Here is a 9,833-nt window from a genome sequence, read left to right as displayed (position 1 = left end):
AAAACGATCAACATTGAACCAGATGCCGCCCGAGCATAGACATAGCAAGAAAGGAAAAAAAAACGCAACTAAAACCTAAAAAAACGCAAACGGGCAACGAAAAAGGGGTGCAACACGAGGACTTCCCAGGGGGTCACCCATCCTAGTACTACTCTCGCCCAAGCACGCTTAACTGCGGAGTTCTGATGGGATCCGGTGCATTAGTGCTGGTATGATCGCACCCGAAATACTATCCGTGGTAGTTGTTTTTATGTCTTACAAGACGCAGAACCTCGTTTGCTTTCGTACGCGAGGCGTGGGACCCACGTGAGGGATCGGCTCCGTTCAGGGAAACACGAAAACGATCAACATTGAACCGGATGCCGCTCGAGCATAGACATAAGAAGAAAGGAAAAAAAAAACGCACCTAAAACCTAAAAAAACGCAAACGGGCAACGAAAAAGGGGGTGCAACACGAGGACTTCCCAGGGGGTCACCCATCCTAGTACTACTCTCGCCCAAGCACGCTTAAGTGCGGAGTTCTGATGGGATCCGGTGCATTAGTGCTGGTATGATCGCACCCGAAATACTATCCGTGGTAATTGTTTTTATGTCTTACAAGACGCAGAACCTCGTTTGCTTTCGTACGCGAGGCGTGGGACCCACGTGAGGGATCGGCTCCGTTCAGGGAAACACGAAAACGATCAACATTGAACCGGATGCCGCCCGAGCATAGACATAACAAGAAAGGAAAAAAAAAAAAACGCACCTAAAACCTAAAAAAACGCAAACGGGCAACGAAAAAGGGGGTGCAACACGAGGACTTCCCAGCGGGTCACCCATCCTAGTACTACTCTCGCCCAAGCACGCTTAACTGCGGAGTTCAGATGGGATCCGGTGCATTAGTGCTGGTATGATCGCACCCGAAATACTATCCGTGGTAATTGTTTTTATGTCTTACAAGACGCAGAACCTCGTTTGCTTTCGTACGCGAGGCGTGGGACCCACGTGAGGGATCGGCTCCGTTCAGGGAAACACGAAAACGATCAACATTGAACCGGATGCCGCCCGAGCATAGACATAACAAGAAAGGAAAAAAAAAACGCACATAAAACCTAAAAAAACGTAAACGGGCAACGAAAAAGGGGGTGCAACACGAGGACTTCCCAGGGGGTCACCCATCCTAGTACTACTCTCGCCCAAGCACGCTTAACTGCGGAGTTCTGATGGGATCCGGTGCATTAGTGCTGGTATGATCGCACCCGAAATACTATCCGTGGTAATTGTTTTTATGTCTTACAAGACGCAGAACCTCGTTTGCTTTCGTACGCGAGGCGTGGGACCCACGTGAGGGATCGGCTCCGTTCAGGGAAACACGAAAACGATCAACATTGAACCGGATGCCGCCCGAGCATAGACATAACAAGAAAGGAAAAAAAAAACGCACCTAAAACCTAAAAAAACGCAAACGGGCAACGAAAAAGGGGGTGCAACACGAGGACTTCCCAGGGGGTCACCCATCCTAGTACTACTCTCGCCCAAGCACGCTTAACTGCGGAGTTCTAATGGGATCCGGTGCATTAGTGCTGGTATGATCGCACCCGAAATACTATCCGTGGTAATTGTTTTTATGTCTTACAAGACGCAGAACCTCGTTTGCTTTCGTACGCGAGGCGTGGGACCCACGTGAGGGATCGGCTCCGTTCAGGGAAACACGAAAACGATCAACATTGAACCGGATGCCGCCCGAGCATAGACATAACAAGAAAGGAAAAAAAAACGCACCTAAAACCTAAAAAAACGCAAACGGGCAACGAAAAAGGGGGTGCAACACGAGGACTTCCCAGGGGGTCACCCATCCTAGTACTACTCTCGCCCAAGCACGCTTAACTGCGGAGTTCTGATGGGATCCGGTGCATTAGTGCTGGTATGATCGCACCCGAAATACTATCCGTGGTAATTGTTTTTATGTCTTACAAGACGCAGAACCTCGTTTGCTTTCGTACGCGAGGCGTGGGACCCACGTGAGGGATCGGCTCCGTTCAGGGAAACACGAAAACGATCAACATTGAACCGGATGCCGCCCGAGCATAGACATAACAAAAAAGGAAAAAAAAAAAAACGCACCTAAAAGCTAAAAAAACGCAAACGGGCAACGAAAAAGGGGGTGCAACACGAGGACTTCCCAGGGGGTCACCCATCCTAGTACTACTCTCGCCCAAGCCCGCTTAACTGCGGAGTTCTGATGGGATCCGGTGCATTAGTGCTGGTATGATCGCACCCGAAATACTATCCGTGGTAATTGTTTTTATGTCTTACAAGACGAAGAACCTCGTTTGCTTTCGTACGCGAGGCGTGGGACCCACATGAGGGATCGGCTCCGTTCAGGGAAACACGAAAACGATCAACATTGAACCGGATGCCGCCCGAGCATAGACATAGCAAGAAAGGAAAAAAAACGCAACTAAAACCTAAAAAAACGCAAACGGGCAACGAAAAAGGGGTGCAACACGAGGACTTCCCAGGGGGTCACCCATCCTAGTACTACTCTCGCCCAAGCACGCTTAACTGCGGAGTTCTGATGGGATCCGGTGCATTAGTGCTGGTACGATCGCACCCGAAATACTATCCGTGGTAATTGTTTTTATGTCTTACAAGACGCAGAACCTCGTTTGCTTTCGTACGCGAGGCGTGGGACCCACGTGAGGGATCGGCTCCGTTCAGGGAAACACGAAAACGATCAACATTGAACCGGATGCCGCCCGAGCATAGACATAACAAGAAAGGAAAAAAAAAACGCACCTAAAACCTAAAAAAACGCAAACGGGCAACGAAAAAGGGGGTGCAACACGAGGACTTCCCAGGGGGTCACCCATCCTAGTACTACTCTCGCCCAAGCACGCTTAACTGCGGAGTTCTGATGGGATCCGGTGCATTAGTGCTGGTATGATCGCACCCGAAATACTATCCGTGGTAATTGTTTTTATGTCTTACAAGACGCAGAACCTCGTTTGCTTTCGTACGCGAGGCGTGGGACCCACGTGAGGGATCAGCTCCGTTCAGGGAAACACGAAAACGATCAACATTGAACCGGATGCCGCCCGAGCATAGACATAACAAGAAAGGAAAAAAAAAACGCACCTAAAACCTAAAAAAACGCAAACGGGCAACGAAAAAGGGGGTGCAACACGAGGACTTCCCAGGGGGTCACCCATCCTAGTACTACTCTCGCCCAAGCACGCTTAACTGCGGAGTTCTGATGGGATCCGGTGCATTAGTGCTGGTATGATCGCACCCGAAATACTATGCGTGGTAATTGTTTTTATGTCTTACAAGACGCAGAACCTCGTTTGCTTTCGTACGCGAGGCGTGGGACCCACGTGAGGGATCGGCTCCGTTCAGGGAAACACGAAAACGATCAACATTGAACCGGATGCCGCCCGAGCATAGACATAACAAAAAAGGAAAAAAAAAAACGCACCTAAAAGCTAAAAAAACGCAAACGGGCAACGAAAAAGGGGGTGCAACACGAGGACTTCCCAGGGGGTCACCCATCCTAGTACTACTCTCGCCCAAGCCCGCTTAACTGCGGAGTTCTGATGGGATCCGGTGCATTAGTGCTGGTATGATCGCACCCGAAATACTATCCGTGGTAATTGTTTTTATGTCTTACAAGACGAAGAACCTCGTTTGCTTTCGTACGCGAGGCGTGGGACCCACATGAGGGATCGGCTCCGTTCAGGGAAACACGAAAACGATCAACATTGAACCGGATGCCGCCCGAGCATAGACATAGCAAGAAAGGAAAAAAAACGCAACTAAAACCTAAAAAAACGCAAACGGGCAACGAAAAAGGGGTGCAACACGAGGACTTCCCAGGGGGTCACCCATCCTAGTACTACTCTCGCCCAAGCACGCTTAACTGCGGAGTTCTGATGGGATCCGGTGCATTAGTGCTGGTACGATCGCACCCGAAATACTATCCGTGGTAATTGTTTTTATGTCTTACAAGACGCAGAACCTCGTTTGCTTTCGTACGCGAGGCGTGGGACCCACGTGAGGGATCGGCTCCGTTCAGGGAAACACGAAAACGATCAACATTGAACCGGATGCCGCCCGAGCATAGACATAACAAGAAAGGAAAAAAAAAACGCACCTAAAACCTAAAAAAACGCAAACGGGCAACGAAAAAGGGGGTGCAACACGAGGACTTCCCAGGGGGTCACCCATCCTAGTACTACTCTCGCCCAAGCACGCTTAACTGCGGAGTTCTGATGGGATCCGGTGCATTAGTGCTGGTATGATCGCACCCGAAATACTATCCGTGGTAATTGTTTTTATGTCTTACAAGACGCAGAACCTCGTTTGCTTTCGTACGCGAGGCGTGGGACCCACGTGAGGGATCAGCTCCGTTCAGGGAAACACGAAAACGATCAACATTGAACCGGAGGCCGCCCGAGCATAGACATAACAAGAAAGGAAAAAAAAAACGCACCTAAAACCTAAAAAAACGCAAACGGGCAACGAAAAAGGGGGTGCAACACGAGGACTTCCCAGGGGGTCACCCATCCTAGTACTACTCTCGCCCAAGCACGCTTAACTGCGGAGTTCTGATGGGATCCGGTGCATTAGTGCTGGTATGATCGCACCCGAAATACTATCCGTGGTAATTGTTTTTATGTCTTACAAGACGCAGAACCTCGTTTGCTTTCGTACGCGAGGCGTGGGACCCACGTGAGGGATCGGCTCCGTTCAGGGAAACACGAAAACGATCAACATTGAACCGGATGCCGCTCGAGCATAGACATAACAAGAAAGGAAAAAAAAAACGCACCTAAAACCTAAAAAAACGCAAACGGGCAACGAAAAAGGGGGTGCAACACGAGGACTTTCCAGGGGGTCACCCATCCTAGTACTACTCTCGCCCAAGCACGCTTAACTGCGGAGTTCTGATGGGATCCGGTGCATTAGTGCTGGTATGATCGCACCCGAAATACTATCCGTGGTAATTGTTTTTATGTCTTACAAGACGCAGAACCTCGTTTGCTTTCGTACGCGAGGCGTGGGACCCACGTGAGGGATCGGCTCCGTTCAGGGAAACACGAAAACGATCAACATTGAACCGGATGCCGCCCGAGCATAGACATAACAAGAAAGGAAAAAAAAAAACGCACCTAAAACCTAAAAAAACGCAAACGGGCAACGAAAAAGGGGGTGCAACACGAGGACTTCCCAGGGGGTCACCCATCCTAGTACTACTCTCGCCCAAGCACGCTTAACTGCGGAGTTCTGATGGGATCCGGTGCATTAGTGCTGGTATGATCGCACCCGAAATACTATCCGTGGTAATTGTTTTTATGTCTTACAAGACGCAGAACCTCGTTTGCTTTCGTACGCGAGGCGTGGGACCCACGTGAGGGATCGACTCCGTTCAGGGAAACACGAAAACGACCAACATTGAACCAGATGCCGCCCGAGCATAGACATAGCAAGAAAGGAAAAAAAAACGCAACTAAAACCTAAAAAAACGCAAACGGGCAACGAAAAAGGGGGTGCAACACGAGGACTTCCCAGGGGGTCACCCATCCTAGTACTACTCTCGCCCAAGCACGCTTAACTGCGGAGTTCTGATGGGATCCGGTGCATTAGTGCTGGTATGATCGCACCCGAAATACTATCCGTGGTAATTGTTTTTATGTCTTACAAGACGCAGAACCTCGTTTGCTTTCGTACGCGAGGCGTGGGACCCACGTGAGGGATCAGCTCCGTTCAGGGAAACACGAAAACGATCAACATTGAACCGGATGCCGCCCGAGCATAGACATAACAAGAAAGGAAAAAAAAAACGCACCTAAAACCTAAAAAAACGCAAACGGGCAACGAAAAAGGGGGTGCAACACGAGGACTTCCCAGGGGGTCACCCATCCTAGTACTACTCTCGCCCAAGCACGCTTAACTGCGGAGTTCTGATGGGATCCGGTGCATTAGTGCTGGTATGATCGCACCCGAAATACTATGCGTGGTAATTGTTTTTATGTCTTACAAGACGCAGAACCTCGTTTGCTTTCGTACGCGAGGCGTGGGACCCACGTGAGGGATCGGCTCCGTTCAGGGAAACACGAAAACGATCAACATTGAACCGGATGCCGCCCGAGCATAGACATAACAAAAAAGGAAAAAAAAAAACGCACCTAAAAGCTAAAAAAACGCAAACGGGCAACGAAAAAGGGGGTGCAACACGAGGACTTCCCAGGGGGTCACCCATCCTAGTACTACTCTCGCCCAAGCCCGCTTAACTGCGGAGTTCTGATGGGATCCGGTGCATTAGTGCTGGTATGATCGCACCCGAAATACTATCCGTGGTAATTGTTTTTATGTCTTACAAGACGAAGAACCTCGTTTGCTTTCGTACGCGAGGCGTGGGACCCACATGAGGGATCGGCTCCGTTCAGGGAAACACGAAAACGATCAACATTGAACCGGATGCCGCCCGAGCATAGACATAGCAAGAAAGGAAAAAAAACGCAACTAAAACCTAAAAAAACGCAAACGGGCAACGAAAAAGGGGTGCAACACGAGGACTTCCCAGGGGGTCACCCATCCTAGTACTACTCTCGCCCAAGCACGCTTAACTGCGGAGTTCTGATGGGATCCGGTGCATTAGTGCTGGTACGATCGCACCCGAAATACTATCCGTGGTAATTGTTTTTATGTCTTACAAGACGCAGAACCTCGTTTGCTTTCGTACGCGAGGCGTGGGACCCACGTGAGGGATCGGCTCCGTTCAGGGAAACACGAAAACGATCAACATTGAACCGGATGCCGCCCGAGCATAGACATAACAAGAAAGGAAAAAAAAAACGCACCTAAAACCTAAAAAAACGCAAACGGGCAACGAAAAAGGGGGTGCAACACGAGGACTTCCCAGGGGGTCACCCATCCTAGTACTACTCTCGCCCAAGCACGCTTAACTGCGGAGTTCTGATGGGATCCGGTGCATTAGTGCTGGTATGATCGCACCCGAAATACTATCCGTGGTAATTGTTTTTATGTCTTACAAGACGCAGAACCTCGTTTGCTTTCGTACGCGAGGCGTGGGACCCACGTGAGGGATCAGCTCCGTTCAGGGAAACACGAAAACGATCAACATTGAACCGGAGGCCGCCCGAGCATAGACATAACAAGAAAGGAAAAAAAAAACGCACCTAAAACCTAAAAAAACGCAAACGGGCAACGAAAAAGGGGGTGCAACACGAGGACTTCCCAGGGGGTCACCCATCCTAGTACTACTCTCGCCCAAGCACGCTTAACTGCGGAGTTCTGATGGGATCCGGTGCATTAGTGCTGGTATGATCGCACCCGAAATACTATCCGTGGTAATTGTTTTTATGTCTTACAAGACGCAGAACCTCGTTTGCTTTCGTACGCGAGGCGTGGGACCCACGTGAGGGATCGGCTCCGTTCAGGGAAACACGAAAACGATCAACATTGAACCGGATGCCGCCCGAGCATAGACATAACAAAAAAGGAAAAAAAAAAAAACGCACCTAAAAGCTAAAAAAACGCAAACGGGCAACGAAAAAGGGGGTGCAACACGAGGACTTCCCAGGGGGTCACCCATCCTAGTACTACTCTCGCCCAAGCCCGCTTAACTGCGGAGTTCTGATGGGATCCGGTGCATTAGTGCTGGTATGATCGCACCCGAAATACTATCCGTGGTAATTGTTTTTATGTCTTACAAGACGAAGAACCTCGTTTGCTTTCGTACGCGAGGCGTGGGACCCACATGAGGGATCGGCTCCGTTCAGGGAAACACGAAAACGATCAACATTGAACCGGATGCCGCCCGAGCATAGACATAGCAAGAAAGGAAAAAAAACGCAACTAAAACCTAAAAAAACGCAAACGGGCAACGAAAAAGGGGTGCAACACGAGGACTTCCCAGGGGGTCACCCATCCTAGTACTACTCTCGCCCAAGCACGCTTAACTGCGGAGTTCTGATGGGATCCGGTGCATTAGTGCTGGTACGATCGCACCCGAAATACTATCCGTGGTAATTGTTTTTATGTCTTACAAGACGCAGAACCTCGTTTGCTTTCGTACGCGAGGCGTGGGACCCACGTGAGGGATCGGCTCCGTTCAGGGAAACACGAAAACGATCAACATTGAACCGGATGCCGCCCGAGCATAGACATAACAAGAAAGGAAAAAAAAAACGCACCTAAAACCTAAAAAAACGCAAACGGGCAACGAAAAAGGGGGTGCAACACGAGGACTTCCCAGGGGGTCACCCATCCTAGTACTACTCTCGCCCAAGCACGCTTAACTGCGGAGTTCTGATGGGATCCGGTGCATTAGTGCTGGTATGATCGCACCCGAAATACTATCCGTGGTAATTGTTTTTATGTCTTACAAGACGCAGAACCTCGTTTGCTTTCGTACGCGAGGCGTGGGACCCACGTGAGGGATCAGCTCCGTTCAGGGAAACACGAAAACGATCAACATTGAACCGGATGCCGCCCGAGCATAGACATAACAAGAAAGGAAAAAAAAAACGCACCTAAAACCTAAAAAAACGCAAACGGGCAACGAAAAAGGGGGTGCAACACGAGGACTTCCCAGGGGGTCACCCATCCTAGTACTACTCTCGCCCAAGCACGCTTAACTGCGGAGTTCTGATGGGATCCGGTGCATTAGTGCTGGTATGATCGCACCCGAAATACTATGCGTGGTAATTGTTTTTATGTCTTACAAGACGCAGAACCTCGTTTGCTTTCGTACGCGAGGCGTGGGACCCACGTGAGGGATCGGCTCCGTTCAGGGAAACACGAAAACGATCAACATTGAACCGGATGCCGCCCGAGCATAGACATAACAAAAAAGGAAAAAAAAAAACGCACCTAAAAGCTAAAAAAACGCAAACGGGCAACGAAAAAGGGGGTGCAACACGAGGACTTCCCAGGGGGTCACCCATCCTAGTACTACTCTCGCCCAAGCCCGCTTAACTGCGGAGTTCTGATGGGATCCGGTGCATTAGTGCTGGTATGATCGCACCCGAAATACTATCCGTGGTAATTGTTTTTATGTCTTACAAGACGAAGAACCTCGTTTGCTTTCGTACGCGAGGCGTGGGACCCACATGAGGGATCGGCTCCGTTCAGGGAAACACGAAAACGATCAACATTGAACCGGATGCCGCCCGAGCATAGACATAGCAAGAAAGGAAAAAAAACGCAACTAAAACCTAAAAAAACGCAAACGGGCAACGAAAAAGGGGTGCAACACGAGGACTTCCCAGGGGGTCACCCATCCTAGTACTACTCTCGCCCAAGCACGCTTAACTGCGGAGTTCTGATGGGATCCGGTGCATTAGTGCTGGTACGATCGCACCCGAAATACTATCCGTGGTAATTGTTTTTATGTCTTACAAGACGCAGAACCTCGTTTGCTTTCGTACGCGAGGCGTGGGACCCACGTGAGGGATCGGCTCCGTTCAGGGAAACACGAAAACGATCAACATTGAACCGGATGCCGCCCGAGCATAGACATAACAAGAAAGGAAAAAAAAAACGCACCTAAAACCTAAAAAAACGCAAACGGGCAACGAAAAAGGGGGTGCAACACGAGGACTTCCCAGGGGGTCACCCATCCTAGTACTACTCTCGCCCAAGCACGCTTAACTGCGGAGTTCTGATGGGATCCGGTGCATTAGTGCTGGTATGATCGCACCCGAAATACTATCCGTGGTAATTGTTTTTATGTCTTACAAGACGCAGAACCTCGTTTGCTTTCGTACGCGAGGCGTGGGACCCACGTGAGGGATCAGCTCCGTTCAGGGAAACACGAAAACGAT

General features: G+C 49.9%; 29 non-coding genes across 29 annotated transcripts; all 29 read right to left on the bottom strand.

Annotated features, from left to right (window-relative positions):
- Positions 1-104: 104 nt before the first annotated feature.
- LOC128128590 (5S ribosomal RNA) lies at positions 105-223 on the bottom strand. Its single transcript, XR_008226587.1, has one exon. It is a non-coding gene; the product is annotated as a 5S ribosomal RNA (ribosomal RNA).
- Positions 224-443: 220 nt separating this feature from the next.
- Positions 444-562, bottom strand: LOC128130672 (5S ribosomal RNA). The gene has a single exon (XR_008228595.1). It is a non-coding gene; the product is annotated as a 5S ribosomal RNA (ribosomal RNA).
- A 223-nt stretch (positions 563-785) lies between these two features.
- Positions 786-904, bottom strand: LOC128130297 (5S ribosomal RNA). Its single transcript, XR_008228221.1, has one exon. It is a non-coding gene; the product is annotated as a 5S ribosomal RNA (ribosomal RNA).
- Positions 905-1,124: 220 nt separating this feature from the next.
- On the bottom strand, positions 1,125-1,243 carry LOC128128589 (5S ribosomal RNA). Its single transcript, XR_008226586.1, has one exon. It is a non-coding gene; the product is annotated as a 5S ribosomal RNA (ribosomal RNA).
- A 220-nt stretch (positions 1,244-1,463) lies between these two features.
- LOC128130048 (5S ribosomal RNA) lies at positions 1,464-1,582 on the bottom strand. Its single transcript, XR_008227971.1, has one exon. It is a non-coding gene; the product is annotated as a 5S ribosomal RNA (ribosomal RNA).
- A 219-nt stretch (positions 1,583-1,801) lies between these two features.
- On the bottom strand, positions 1,802-1,920 carry LOC128128588 (5S ribosomal RNA). The gene has a single exon (XR_008226584.1). It is a non-coding gene; the product is annotated as a 5S ribosomal RNA (ribosomal RNA).
- A 223-nt stretch (positions 1,921-2,143) lies between these two features.
- Positions 2,144-2,262, bottom strand: LOC128130488 (5S ribosomal RNA). Its single transcript, XR_008228413.1, has one exon. It is a non-coding gene; the product is annotated as a 5S ribosomal RNA (ribosomal RNA).
- Positions 2,263-2,479: 217 nt separating this feature from the next.
- On the bottom strand, positions 2,480-2,598 carry LOC128130304 (5S ribosomal RNA). The gene has a single exon (XR_008228228.1). It is a non-coding gene; the product is annotated as a 5S ribosomal RNA (ribosomal RNA).
- A 220-nt stretch (positions 2,599-2,818) lies between these two features.
- Positions 2,819-2,937, bottom strand: LOC128128587 (5S ribosomal RNA). The gene has a single exon (XR_008226583.1). It is a non-coding gene; the product is annotated as a 5S ribosomal RNA (ribosomal RNA).
- A 220-nt stretch (positions 2,938-3,157) lies between these two features.
- Positions 3,158-3,276, bottom strand: LOC128128586 (5S ribosomal RNA). The gene has a single exon (XR_008226582.1). It is a non-coding gene; the product is annotated as a 5S ribosomal RNA (ribosomal RNA).
- A 221-nt stretch (positions 3,277-3,497) lies between these two features.
- On the bottom strand, positions 3,498-3,616 carry LOC128130487 (5S ribosomal RNA). The gene has a single exon (XR_008228412.1). It is a non-coding gene; the product is annotated as a 5S ribosomal RNA (ribosomal RNA).
- A 217-nt stretch (positions 3,617-3,833) lies between these two features.
- Positions 3,834-3,952, bottom strand: LOC128130303 (5S ribosomal RNA). Its single transcript, XR_008228227.1, has one exon. It is a non-coding gene; the product is annotated as a 5S ribosomal RNA (ribosomal RNA).
- A 220-nt stretch (positions 3,953-4,172) lies between these two features.
- On the bottom strand, positions 4,173-4,291 carry LOC128128585 (5S ribosomal RNA). The gene has a single exon (XR_008226581.1). It is a non-coding gene; the product is annotated as a 5S ribosomal RNA (ribosomal RNA).
- A 220-nt stretch (positions 4,292-4,511) lies between these two features.
- LOC128128584 (5S ribosomal RNA) lies at positions 4,512-4,630 on the bottom strand. Its single transcript, XR_008226576.1, has one exon. It is a non-coding gene; the product is annotated as a 5S ribosomal RNA (ribosomal RNA).
- Positions 4,631-4,850: 220 nt separating this feature from the next.
- LOC128130455 (5S ribosomal RNA) lies at positions 4,851-4,969 on the bottom strand. The gene has a single exon (XR_008228380.1). It is a non-coding gene; the product is annotated as a 5S ribosomal RNA (ribosomal RNA).
- Positions 4,970-5,190: 221 nt separating this feature from the next.
- On the bottom strand, positions 5,191-5,309 carry LOC128128580 (5S ribosomal RNA). Its single transcript, XR_008226571.1, has one exon. It is a non-coding gene; the product is annotated as a 5S ribosomal RNA (ribosomal RNA).
- A 219-nt stretch (positions 5,310-5,528) lies between these two features.
- On the bottom strand, positions 5,529-5,647 carry LOC128128579 (5S ribosomal RNA). Its single transcript, XR_008226570.1, has one exon. It is a non-coding gene; the product is annotated as a 5S ribosomal RNA (ribosomal RNA).
- Positions 5,648-5,867: 220 nt separating this feature from the next.
- Positions 5,868-5,986, bottom strand: LOC128128578 (5S ribosomal RNA). Its single transcript, XR_008226568.1, has one exon. It is a non-coding gene; the product is annotated as a 5S ribosomal RNA (ribosomal RNA).
- Positions 5,987-6,207: 221 nt separating this feature from the next.
- Positions 6,208-6,326, bottom strand: LOC128130485 (5S ribosomal RNA). Its single transcript, XR_008228410.1, has one exon. It is a non-coding gene; the product is annotated as a 5S ribosomal RNA (ribosomal RNA).
- Positions 6,327-6,543: 217 nt separating this feature from the next.
- LOC128130302 (5S ribosomal RNA) lies at positions 6,544-6,662 on the bottom strand. Its single transcript, XR_008228226.1, has one exon. It is a non-coding gene; the product is annotated as a 5S ribosomal RNA (ribosomal RNA).
- A 220-nt stretch (positions 6,663-6,882) lies between these two features.
- LOC128128577 (5S ribosomal RNA) lies at positions 6,883-7,001 on the bottom strand. The gene has a single exon (XR_008226566.1). It is a non-coding gene; the product is annotated as a 5S ribosomal RNA (ribosomal RNA).
- A 220-nt stretch (positions 7,002-7,221) lies between these two features.
- LOC128128576 (5S ribosomal RNA) lies at positions 7,222-7,340 on the bottom strand. The gene has a single exon (XR_008226565.1). It is a non-coding gene; the product is annotated as a 5S ribosomal RNA (ribosomal RNA).
- Positions 7,341-7,563: 223 nt separating this feature from the next.
- LOC128130484 (5S ribosomal RNA) lies at positions 7,564-7,682 on the bottom strand. The gene has a single exon (XR_008228409.1). It is a non-coding gene; the product is annotated as a 5S ribosomal RNA (ribosomal RNA).
- A 217-nt stretch (positions 7,683-7,899) lies between these two features.
- Positions 7,900-8,018, bottom strand: LOC128130301 (5S ribosomal RNA). The gene has a single exon (XR_008228225.1). It is a non-coding gene; the product is annotated as a 5S ribosomal RNA (ribosomal RNA).
- A 220-nt stretch (positions 8,019-8,238) lies between these two features.
- Positions 8,239-8,357, bottom strand: LOC128128575 (5S ribosomal RNA). Its single transcript, XR_008226564.1, has one exon. It is a non-coding gene; the product is annotated as a 5S ribosomal RNA (ribosomal RNA).
- A 220-nt stretch (positions 8,358-8,577) lies between these two features.
- LOC128128574 (5S ribosomal RNA) lies at positions 8,578-8,696 on the bottom strand. Its single transcript, XR_008226562.1, has one exon. It is a non-coding gene; the product is annotated as a 5S ribosomal RNA (ribosomal RNA).
- A 221-nt stretch (positions 8,697-8,917) lies between these two features.
- Positions 8,918-9,036, bottom strand: LOC128130483 (5S ribosomal RNA). The gene has a single exon (XR_008228408.1). It is a non-coding gene; the product is annotated as a 5S ribosomal RNA (ribosomal RNA).
- A 217-nt stretch (positions 9,037-9,253) lies between these two features.
- Positions 9,254-9,372, bottom strand: LOC128130300 (5S ribosomal RNA). The gene has a single exon (XR_008228224.1). It is a non-coding gene; the product is annotated as a 5S ribosomal RNA (ribosomal RNA).
- Positions 9,373-9,592: 220 nt separating this feature from the next.
- LOC128128573 (5S ribosomal RNA) lies at positions 9,593-9,711 on the bottom strand. Its single transcript, XR_008226561.1, has one exon. It is a non-coding gene; the product is annotated as a 5S ribosomal RNA (ribosomal RNA).
- Positions 9,712-9,833: the final 122 nt, after the last annotated feature.

The sequence above is a fragment of the Lactuca sativa genome, chromosome 1 (assembly GCF_002870075.4).
Source record: "Lactuca sativa cultivar Salinas chromosome 1, Lsat_Salinas_v11, whole genome shotgun sequence".
Classification (NCBI taxonomy): Eukaryota; Viridiplantae; Streptophyta; class Magnoliopsida; order Asterales; family Asteraceae; genus Lactuca; species Lactuca sativa.
The sequence above is the reverse complement of the archived record's forward strand: the minus strand, read 5'-3'. Positions and strand labels throughout refer to the sequence as shown.